The sequence below is a fragment of the Schistocerca gregaria genome, chromosome 3, assembly GCF_023897955.1.
Source record: "Schistocerca gregaria isolate iqSchGreg1 chromosome 3, iqSchGreg1.2, whole genome shotgun sequence".
NCBI classification, from domain to species: Eukaryota; Metazoa; Arthropoda; class Insecta; order Orthoptera; family Acrididae; genus Schistocerca; species Schistocerca gregaria.
Window position 1 is genome coordinate 18,268,020 of NC_064922.1, and position 11,750 is coordinate 18,279,769.

The 11,750-nt window shown below is 46.5% G+C and overlaps 1 non-coding gene across 1 annotated transcript; it reads left to right on the forward strand.

The window, feature by feature from the left end:
- Nucleotides 1-11,273: 11,273 nt before the first annotated feature.
- On the forward strand, nucleotides 11,274-11,346 carry Trnat-agu (transfer RNA threonine (anticodon AGU)). Its single transcript has one exon. It is a non-coding gene; the product is annotated as a tRNA-Thr (tRNA).
- The last annotated feature ends 404 nt before the right edge of the window (nucleotides 11,347-11,750 follow it).

Sequence of the window (11,750 nt, forward strand, 5' to 3'; positions counted from 1 at the left end):
AAAAGTATTGATTAACGGTGATGATGTTGTCGGAGTTTATCTCTCGTTTGTGACAAATGCTGTGTATCTGAAGATGAAAAGTCCAGAATTATGTAGTTCCATTGTGGATCGTTGCGGAGGTAGCGTGAAGTTTAATCATTCTGATGGGAATGTGAGTGACGTTGCTGTTAGTCATGCTGGGTACGGGATTCGTACGATCAGAGTGTTTGAGCTCCCTTTTGAAATTCCGCCCGAAGAACTTAATGTTGCCCTTCGGCCTTATGGCAGAATTATTTCCAATGTGGCAGAAAGGTGGTCTGAAGCTCATATGTTTCCTGTCTTGAACGGCGTAAGGCAAATTAAGATTGAATTACAGAAGCATGTCCCCTCTTATCTTAATATTTGTGGGTATCGTGCTTTGATTATCTATGATGGGCAACCGCGGACTTGCGCTTTATGCAATTCCACGGAACACATTCGTGCAGAACGTTCACGGAGGCGTGTCCCGCAGTTACCGCGTGACGAGATGCCGAGCTCCGGCCCTGTTGTTGGTATGAAGTTGTCATACGCTGCCGCTGCTGACTTCCGCAGCCGAGGCGAGTCGGTGCCGCCTGTGCGCGGGGAGCCTGCTGCCTCGCGGGCGGTTGTCGATGATACTCCGGCTTCAAGCTCTAGATTTGCGGATGGTCTGCCGATCAGCTCCGCGCCCCTCGAATCTATGCCGACGCCAACTTTTTCCAACTCTCCCACTGTGGTTGCTCGTTCTTCCGCGGACTCGGCCGAAGATCCCCAAATACCCGCAACGGAGGTTTCCTTGCGTCGTCAGGATTCCCACCAACGTGAGGATATTGCCACTAGCTTCCGAGGAGTGGACGCTCCAGGCATCCACTCTGCGGGAACTATGAACGAAGATAGCAATCTGGACATTGGTTTCACGTTGGCGCCCACAGAAGACACTTGCGTCAAGGAAACCACAACGAGCGATAGTGTAGAATTGGAGACTGGGTTGCTACCAGTGGGAGCCATGGAAAAAGATGCGCCTCCTTCTGCCGTTGTGGAATGCGATACGCGGACTTTTGTCCGAAAAAAGGAACAGGCGACGTCAGACGTATCATCCGGTACTTCTCCTGACAGGTCGCAAACTTCATCTCCTGCTAGATCGCCGAAGAGATCTTCGAAGAAAGGCAAGAAGAGGAGATTGGCACACAAAGCAGCAGAGAGTTTAGCTCCTGCATTGCGGGAAAAGTTAAAACATTTAAGGGATAATGAACGACTACGAGAACAATGCTCAGTAGCACGAGTTAACGAGTGTACTGAAGCGGAGATGAGTCGTGCCGATGCAGATGATCTTCAACAACAACCTCGCGCACCGCTTGGCGTCGCAGGTTTGCAGACCGGCACTACTATGGATTTAGACCGAACTGTCTCAGGAAAAGGACTTGATTGGGCCGATGCCCAAGAAGATCGCACCGACCACGGAATGGAGATGGACCTGACACATGCTAGTGGCATTTAATTTTTTTTTTTTTGAATGTCTATTTTTCTTTCTGACAGACAGAATGGAATGGTACAGACGTGACTCTGCATGGGGTATACTTTATTAGCCAATTTCTTTTACCTGCACCTATGCCAACGGAACTGACATATAATGTGACCACGATCAATATAAATCGGATTCGCAGTGAAACGAAAGTCGCTTCTTTAAAAGATTTCCTTTACCAGTCGGATACTGATATAGTCCTCCTACAGGAATTTAATGTCCACAACTTTTATGTCCCAGGTTTTCAAGAGATTTTAAATATTGCACCGGAAGCCACATGTGGGACTGCGATCCTTGTCAAAGATGGTATTGATGTGAAGGATATCTGTCTGTTAGAAAATGGGAGGGGCATCAGTTGTAAAATTTTTACTACTACTGTTTTAAATGTATATGTCCCCTCTGGTAACAACGCTAGAGATGATAGGGCTAATTTTTTTAAGAACGATATGGTCTATTTACTTAAGGGGAATCCGGCGGAAGCTTTAATCGGTGGTGACTTTAATTGTGTACTTCACAAAAAGGATCAGCGACCAAATTTTAACTTCTCCAGGGAACTGGCGGCTTTGGTGACAAACATGAAGTGGACAGACGTGTGGGAAAGCAAATACCCCACGTTAGTCAAATTTACGTACATCAGTAGTCGCTCGCAAAGCAGAATAGACAGAATATACGTCACAGCAAACCTGGAAAATAAAATCAGTAGTATCGAAGTAATTCCCACTACCTTTTCGGACCATCTCGCAGTGAAATGCAGCATTCGGTTTCAGAAGCAAGGAACGTATTGGGGTCGCCCCTTATGGAAGCTGAATACCCATATGTTGTTCGAGGGTGCCCTATCAAGAACAGTAGCGGAGGTATGGCAGGCTGCTCTACGTATGCGCCATAAATACAGCTCTCGCCTTGCGTGGTGGACATCATGTGCTAAAAAGAAATTGAGATCATCCCTAATAGCTTACGGGAGGGAGCGAGCGATGTGGTCTCGCAATACCGTTGAATTTTACTATACATGCTTAAGGGAACTATCAGCTCAGCAGATGACTGATGAGGTTTTCATTGAAATAAAGAAGATCAAGGCTCACCTCATAAGTCTCAAGCGACAACAGCTGGAGGGTTTAAAAATTAAATCTCGTGTCCCGACAACGGTGGAGGACGAAAACGCATCGCTGTACCACTTACTCGAACATGAAAGAAATAGAAGACGAGCGTTTATTGCTTGTCTTAGAGTGGGCGATAACCGGGTGCTGACGGAACACTCTGACATTTTAAATGCAGTTTATGGATTTTATCGTACGTTATATACTGATACCCGGTATAATCTAGACTGTGCGAACGATTTGCTACGAACTACAGGTATCGACAACGTTATCAATGACGAGGACAATGTGTCCCTTACCACTGCGATCACATGTGAGGAGGTGTTTGATATACTTAAATATTCGCCTACCCGTAAGTCCCCAGGGCCTGATGGCTTGCCTGTAGAGTTTTATTGTAAATTTTGGCCTCTCATCGGTAATCAATTCACAGAAGTGATAAATGAAGTGTTGCAAGGTGTTACTGTTCCACGCGAGTTCAAAGAAAGCGTAACTGTGCTAATACCAAAGGGAAGGAACGCGACAGTTAAAGATCTCAATCAATTGAGACCAATATGTTTGATGAACTCGGATTATAAAATAATTGCACGTGTACTGAAGGAAAGACTGAGACCTCTAATGGAGAAGATCATAGGTGACCACCAAACCTGTCTCTCGGGGCGGAATATTTTTAAAACTGTTTGTGAATATAGGGATGTCTCTGCAATTTTTGCAACGTCATCCTCACCAGGAGGTCTTGCCTTTATCGACTTCTCAAAGGCTTTTGACAGGGTCAACCACTTATTTTTGTTCAGAACGTTGACCTATGTGGGTTTTAGTCAACATTTTGTGCAAGTTTTAATTAACATTGTTGAAGGCATCCAAACACAAGTGTCTGTAAATGGGCATTTCACTCCACCCATTGAAATTCGCAACGGCGTCCCGCAGGGAAGTCCTTTGTCAATGCTCCTGTATGTTGTTGCACTGGAGCCTTTACTAAGGAGACTCGATGTCGATCTTGAGGGCATCACGATATCTGGCGTTAACAACGTCACCAATGCATATGCTGATGACGTTGGAGTGGTTATTCGTAGTAACGAAGATTTAGAGAAATTAACTACGAATATTCAGATCTTTTGTGAAGCTACAGGCGCTAGGGTTAACGAGGTGAAGAGTTCGTTTTTAAATCTTAAAGGTCTTCAAGATGTCCGTTTGGAATGGGCACGCTCCGTCGATCGTCACACCGCTCTGGGTGTCACCTTTTACCGATGTCCGCTTCAGACCATGACCTACAATTGGAAGAAAGTACTGGATACAATCAGAGGAGCCACAATACTCAATCAGACCAGACATCTGAACATTAAACAACGAATCAGAATAATTAATTGTTCCATTTTATCAAAAGCTATATATATAGGTCAAATATTGCCAGTTTCGAAACCCATTGCCAAACGTATAATGAGTATAATTTGCCGATTTATATGGACAGGGAATATTTTTAGAGTAGCAGTCGATACAGTTACGTTACCTTCCGCTGAAGGTGGCCTAGGTTTAACAGATATATGGCGGAAGACTACGGCGTTATATATAAAGAGGACCCTACAAATTATAGAAAAACATCCACATAGTATTACAGCCAGGCTGTATCGACTCCTACAGCCAGAAAATTTACGTCCACCCATAAATATATGCGGAATTAATTATAAATTGAAATATATTCGCCAGTTCTTTTTAGAGATTAGCTACATGGACAGTATTGTCACGAATCCACAATCAAGGAATTGCAGGAAATTAATGGAACTCTTAACAACGAAAGAACATGTCAACAAAATGGAGTGCAGATATCCCGACAAAGACTGGAAAAGAATTTGGAAAAATATTAGTAATCGTGAACTGTCTTCCGACATTCAGGCAACCTGGTACCGAGTTGTTAATAACGTAGTTTCCACTAACGAAAAGTTGCACTCCATTGGTCTTAGTGACACGATTGTGTGCACCCGATGTGACGCAGTTGACACATTGATCCACCGCTTTCTCTGTGGCGGATACGCCGAAATATGGAGGGGACTCCAACGGCGGGTAGCCTTTATAACCAGAACTGTTAGTACTGAGATCAATGTTGAAAAATTACTCTTCCCCGATGGTGTTTTCTTCCCTGTCCAGAAAACCAATGCTGTGTTGTGGTTGTTTGGCAATTATGTACATTACGTTATATCTGAACACGGAAATGACCGTGTTTTAGAATACGAATTATACGAACGAGCAAAATATTATCAGATATGTACGCACAGGGACCACAAAAAAACTTTTGGTAACATGTTACACATTCTGTTTCAGAGACAAGGGATTGGATAAACATCTTAATAGCCCTCGTCTACGAAAAATGTAGTCACAGGCCAAAGTAGGGGATCGCTGTTGAGGGTGAAGTACGGTGGGGACTTCGTGTGCCCCAGGGCCGCTACGGTAGCCGTGAAGGCCTCGGACAGAACCCCGAAACGGCACTGCGGCTTCACACTTACTGCTGGATGAACCCCATATCTCCAGCAACTACTTTCATCTATGATGATTTTCCAGGATCTCGGTAATATCGAAAGGTGGTTTCGTTGCACACAATGCAGTGGAAGCTTCTTGCACGTGTTCCTCAGTTACAATCTTTCTATTTTTGTTTAATTTTTTCAGTATGAAGCAAGAGTGACAATTTATTAATTCCCAAGAAGCCTTAATTTTTCAATTTTCAGTTCTACGGAGGAGAAGCCTCACATGGCGAAGAAGCCAAACATCATTTCATTTCCCTAACTGTCACAGTAAATTTGAAAAAAAATCAGTCGATATAGCATAGAAGCTAAAAAAAAAAAAATAAAAAAATAAAAAAAAAAGATGTTAGAGCGCTCGCTTAGTATGCGAGAGGTACTGGGATCAATACCCAGTGCCTCCAGAATTTTTAACACACCTACATGCGCACCTTGCCATGTAAGTGGAATAATTCTCAGCCTGCAGATGTGTCTAGGAAGATACAAGCGAATGATTAGCATCCACAATTGGCAAGCGTGCTGTTATTAGAGCGCGGGAAGCACCCTCCTCCCACGCCTACACTTTATTTAGAAACAGTACAAGTGTTCCCGTAAGATTCTCAAGCCTATGTCGGAAAGATCTGCCCTGCGCCGAGTTCACGTAAATCCCACTGCACATTCCTATTCTTTGCGTGCAGTCGGCTGCTACTGGTGTTGCTAGTTGTGACTGCTGATAACAGATGCCGTAGCAATCAATTCATGGAGTGAGTTGTATGTTTTGCGATAGTCTGTCTCTGACAAGCTAGCACAGGTGACATAGGTGCGAACACAGGAAGCTAGCAGACCCTCGCTGCCTGCAGACACCGAGCAGCCACACTACGAGGGCGGCCTAAGCCGTAGGCGAAATGTGCTCATTCGCTTTGGCGCGACGTCGAACTATAAATAATGCTGTCACTAGCGTGAGCGTCGTGGAAAGTCGGAAAAGTCGGCTGCGTGGGTGAGTGCCAAGTTTGGGGAGCGTTTTGTATTATGTGCAGTGCAATGGAGACGCAGAAACTTGTTGTGGCCTAGTGTGTTGCAGTTGGACGACAAGATTGGTAAACAGTGGTAAAGAGCGAGGCACTGAGTTGGCATGAATAATGGAGTGCACAATGGGGCTCGAGATGTGTTTGTTACCTCAGGTGCTGTATGATTGTCGAAAAGGAGTGAAAACGGAGCAATTTTTGACGGCTATTTCAATTTGAGACGTTAAAATCAGACGGAATTTGCATTTGTAATACCAGAGCATCGAAACTACTTGGAACTTTTGTGTATATGAACGGGTCCGCGCCTTTGTACTCTTCTCCCTTCACCGCTACAAACCAACCAACCATCGTGTCCGTGCGCATCAGAGTCGCAAAGAATGGGGAATAGCGCAGTTTGGTCGTGCATGTGGCGTAGCTCAGTTAGTAGAGCGTTCGCTTCGCATGAGAAAGGTGCAAGGTTCAAGCCGCGGCGCCTCCATTTTTTGTGGTCAGTGCATTGTAAGTGTAGGTCGCGGCGAACCTAAAGGCACGCAAGATGTTGCAAAGCCAGCGTCACAGACTGATATGATGTATACTGACGTAAGGAGAGCAAGATGTAAGTGTGGGGACCGGCTGTTATCGAGGTGTCATCGAGTGCAGATCTGTCTTAGGTATCACGGCTTAACCTCATTGAATTCTAGAGGGTGGACAACACGTTCGTCTTACTCAGAGCGGTGTGCGAACTCTATTTTCAACGTTATACGTGCCACTTTCATTGTGGCCAACTACGATTCGATACAGAATGCACGAAACCTGAAAGACACCCTAACGGATACATAGAGAGTAGTGTTTGTCTTCTGAATAATGGGAGTGCAAGGGTCTGTGTCGTCTATATGGCTGTATGTAGCACCATTAGTCTTCGGGGAGGCCGGTGTAGCTCAGATGGTAGAGCGCTCGCTTAGTATGCGAGAGATACTGGGATCAATACCCAGTGCCTCCAGAATTTTTAACACACCTACATGCGCACCTTGCCATGTAAGTGGAATAATTCTCAGCCTGCAGATGTGTCTAGGAAGATACAAGCGAATGATTAGCATCCACAATTGGCAAGCGTGCTGTTATTAGAGCGCGGGAAGCACCCTCCTCCCACGCCTACACTTTATTTAGAAACAGTACAAGTGTTCCCGTAAGATTCTCAAGCCTATGTCGGAAAGATCTGCCTTGCGCCGAGTTCACGTAAATCCCACTGCACATTCCTATTCTTTGCGTGCAGTCGGCTGCTACTGGTGTTGCTAGTTGTGACTGCTGATAACAGATGCCGTAGCAATCAATTCATGGAGTGAGTTGTATGTTTTGCGATAGTCTGTCTCTGACAAGCTAGCACAGGTGACATAGGTGCGAACACAGGAAGCTAGCAGACCCTCGCTGCCTGCAGACACCGAGCAGCCACACTAGGAGGGCGGCCTAAGCCGTAGGCGAAATGTGCTCATTCGCTTTGGCGCGACGTCGAACTATAAATAATGCTGTCACTAGCGTGAGCGTTGCGTGAGCGTCGTGGAAAGTCGGATAAGTCGGCTGCGTGGGTGAGTGCCAAGTTTGGGGAGCGTTTTGTAGTATGCGCAGTGCAATGGAGACGCGGAAACTTGTTGTGGCCCAGTGTTTTGCAGTTGGACGACAAGATTAGTACACAGTAGTAAAGAGCGAGGCACTGAGTTGGCATGAATAATGGAGTGCACAATGGGGCTCGAGATGTGTTTGTTACCTCAGGTGCTGTATGATTGTCGACAAGGAGTGAAAACGGAGCAATTTGTGACGGCTCTTTCAATTTAAGACGTTAAAAACAGTCGGAATTTGCATTTGTAATACCAGAGCATCGAAACTACTTGGAACTTTTGTGTATATGAACGTGTCCGCGCCTTTGTACTCTGCTCCCTTCACCGCTACAAACCAACCAACCATCGTGTCCGTGCGCATCAGAGTCGCAATGAATGGGGAATAGCGCAGTTTGGTCGTGCATGTGGCGTAGCTCAGATGGTAGAGCGCTCGCTTAGTATGCGAGAGGTACTGGGATCAATACCCAGTGCCTCCAGAATTTTTAACACACCTACATGCGCACCTTGCCATGCAATTGGAATAATTCTCAGCCTGCAGATGTGTCTAGGAAGATACAAGCGAATGATTAGCATCCACAATTGGCAAGCGTGCTGTTATCAGTGCGCGGGAAGCACCCTCCTCCCACGCCTACACTTAATTTAGTAACAGTACAAGTGTTCCTGTAAGATTCTCAAGCCTATGTCGGAAAGATCTGCCTTGCGCCGAGTTCACGTAAATCCCACTGCACATTCCCATTCTTTGCATGCAGTCGGCTGCTACTGGTGTTGCTAGTTGTGACTGCTGATAACAGATGCCGTAGCAATCAATTCATGGAGTGAGTTGTATGTTTTGCGATAGTCTGTCTCTGACAAGCAAGCACAGGTGACATAGGTGCGAACACAGGAAGCTAGCAGACCCTCGCTGCCTGCAGACACCGAGCAGCCACACTAGGAGGGCGGCCTAAGCGGTAGGCGAAATGTGCTCATTCGCTTTGGCGCGACGTCGAACTATAAATAATGCTGTCACTAGCGTGAGCGTTGTGGAAAGTCGGAAAAGTCGGCTGCGTGGGTGAGTGCCAAGTTTGGGGAGCGTTTTGTAGCATGCGCAGTGCAATGGAGACGCGGAAACTTGTTGTGGCCCAGTGTTTTGCAGTTGGACGACAAGATTGGTACACAGTAGTAAAGAGCGAGGCACTGAGTTGGCATGAATAATGGAGTGCACAATGGGGCTCGAGATGTGTTTGTTACCACAGGTGCCGTGTGATTGTCGACAAGGAGTGAAAACGGAGCAATTTGTGACGGCTCTTTCAATTTAAGACGTTAAAAATAGACGGAATTTGCATTTGTAATACCAGAGCATCGAAACTACTTGGAACCTTTGTGTATATGAACGTGTCCGCACCTTTGTACTCTGCTCCCTTCACCGCTACAAACCAGCCAACCATCGTGTCCGTGCGCATCAGAGTCGCAAAGAATGGGGAATAGCGCAGTTTGGTCGTGCATGTGGCGTAGCTCAGTTGGTAGAGCGTTCGCTTCGCATGTGAAATGTGCAGGGTTCAAGCCGCGGCGCCTCCATTTTTTGTGGTCAGTGCATGGTAAGTGTTGGTCGCGGCGAACCTAAAGGCACGCAAGATGTTGCAAAGCCAGCGTCACAGACTGATATGATGTATACTGACGTAAGGAGAGCAAGATGTAAGTGTGGGGACCGGCTGTTATCGAGGTGTCATCGAGTGCAGATCTGTCTTAGGTATCACGGCTTAACCTCATTGAAGTCTAGAGGGTGGACAACACGTTCGTCTTACTCAGAGCGGTGTCCGAACTCTATTTTCAACGTTATACGTGCCACTTTCATTGTGGCCAACTACGATTCGATACAGAATGCACGAAACCTGAAAGACACCCTAACGGATACATAGAGAGTAGTGTTTGTCTGCTGAATAATGGGAGTGCAAGGGTCTGTGTCGTCTATATGGCTGTATGTAGCACCATTAGTCTTCAGGGTGGCGGGCGTAGCTCAGATGGTAGAGCGCTCGCTTAGTATGCGAGAGGTGCTGGGATCAATACCCAGTGCCTCCAGAATTTTTAACACACCTACATGCGCACCTTGCCATGCAAGTGGAATAATTCTCAGCCTGCAGATGTGTCTAGGAAGATACAAGCGAATGATTAGCATCCACAATTGCCATCGTGCTTTTTTAGTGCGCGGGGAGCACCCTCCTCCCACGCCTACACTTAATTTAGAAACAGTACAAGTGTTCCCGTAAGATTCTCAAGCCTATGTCGGAAAGATCTGCCTTGTGCCGAGTTCACGTAAATCCCACTGCACATTCCTATTCTTTGCGTGCAGTCGGCTGCTACTGGTGTTGCTAGTTGTGACTGCTGATAACAGATGCCGTAGCAATCAATTCATGGAGTGAGTTGTATGTTTTGCGATAGTCTGTCTCTGACAAGCAAGCACAGGTGACATAGGTGCGAACACAGGAAGCTAGCAGACCCTCGCTGCCTGCAGACACCGAGCAGCCACACTAGGAGGGCGGCCTAAGCCGTAGGCGAGATGTGCTCATTCGCCTTGGTGCGACGTCGAACTATAAATAATGCTGTCACTAGCGTGAGCGTCATGGAAAGTCGGAAAAGTCGGCTGCGTGGGTGAGTGCCAAGTTTGGGGAGCGTTTTGTAGTATGCGCAGTGCAATGGAGACGCGGAAACTTGTTGTGGCCCAGTGTTTTGCAGTTGGACGACAAGATTGGTACACAGTAGTAAAGAGCGAGGCACTGAGTTGGCATGAATAATGGAGTGCACAATGGGGCTTGAGATGTGTTTGTTACCTCAGGTGCTGTATGATTGTCGACAAGGAGTGAAAACGGAGCAATTTGTGACTGCTCTTTCAATTTAAGACGCAAAAACAGACGGAATTTGCATTTGTAATACCAGAGCATCGAAACTACTTGGAACTTTTGTGTATATGAACGTGTCCGCACCTTTGTACTCTGCTCCCTTCACCGCTACAAACCAAACAACCATCGTGTCCGTGCGCATCAGAGTCGCAAAGAATGGGGAATAGCGCAGTTTGGTCGTGCATGTGGCGTAGCTCAGTTGGTAGAGCGTTCGCTTCGCATGTGAAAGGTGCAGGGTTCAAGCCGCGGCGCCTCAATTTTTTGTGGTCAGTGCATGGTAAGTGTTGGTCGCGGCGAACCTAAAGGCACACAAGATGTTGCAAAGCCAGCGTCACAGACTGATATGTTGTATACTGACGTAAGGAGAGCAAGATGTAAGTGTGGGGACCGGCTGTTATCGAGGTGTCTTCGAGTGCAGATCTGTCTTAGGTATCACGGCTTAACCTCATTGAAGTCTAGAGGGTGGACAACACGTTCGTCTTACTCAGAGCGGTGTCCGTACTCTATTTTCAAAGTTATACGTGCCACTTTCATTGTGGCCAACTACGATTCGATACAGAATGCACGAAACCTGAAAGACACCCTAACGGATACATAGAGAGTAGTGTTTGTCTGCTGAATAATGGGAGTGCAAGGTCTGTGTCGTCTATATGGCTTTATGTAGCACCAATAGTCTTCGGGGAGGGGGGCATAGCTCAGATGGTAGAGCGCTCGCTTAGTATGCAAGAGGTGCTGGGATCAATACCCAGTGCCTCCAGAATTTTTAACACACCTACATGCGCACCTTGCCATGCAAGTGGAATAATTCTCAGCCTGCAGATGTGTCTAGGAAGATACAAGCGAATGATTAGCATCCACAATTGCCATCGTGCTTTTTTAGTGCGCGGGGAGCACCCTCCTCCCACGCCTACACTTAATTTAGAAACAGTACAAGTGTTCCCGTAAGATTCTCAAGCCTATGTCGGAAAGATCTGCCTTGTGCCGAGTTCACGTAAATCCCACTGCACATTCCTATTCTTTGCGTGCAGTCGGCTGCTACTGGTGTTGCTAGTTGTGACTGCTGATAACAAATGCCGTAGCAATCAATTCATGGAGTGAGTTGTATGTTTTGCGATAGTCTGTCTCTGACAAGCAAGCACAGGTGACATAGGTGCGAACACA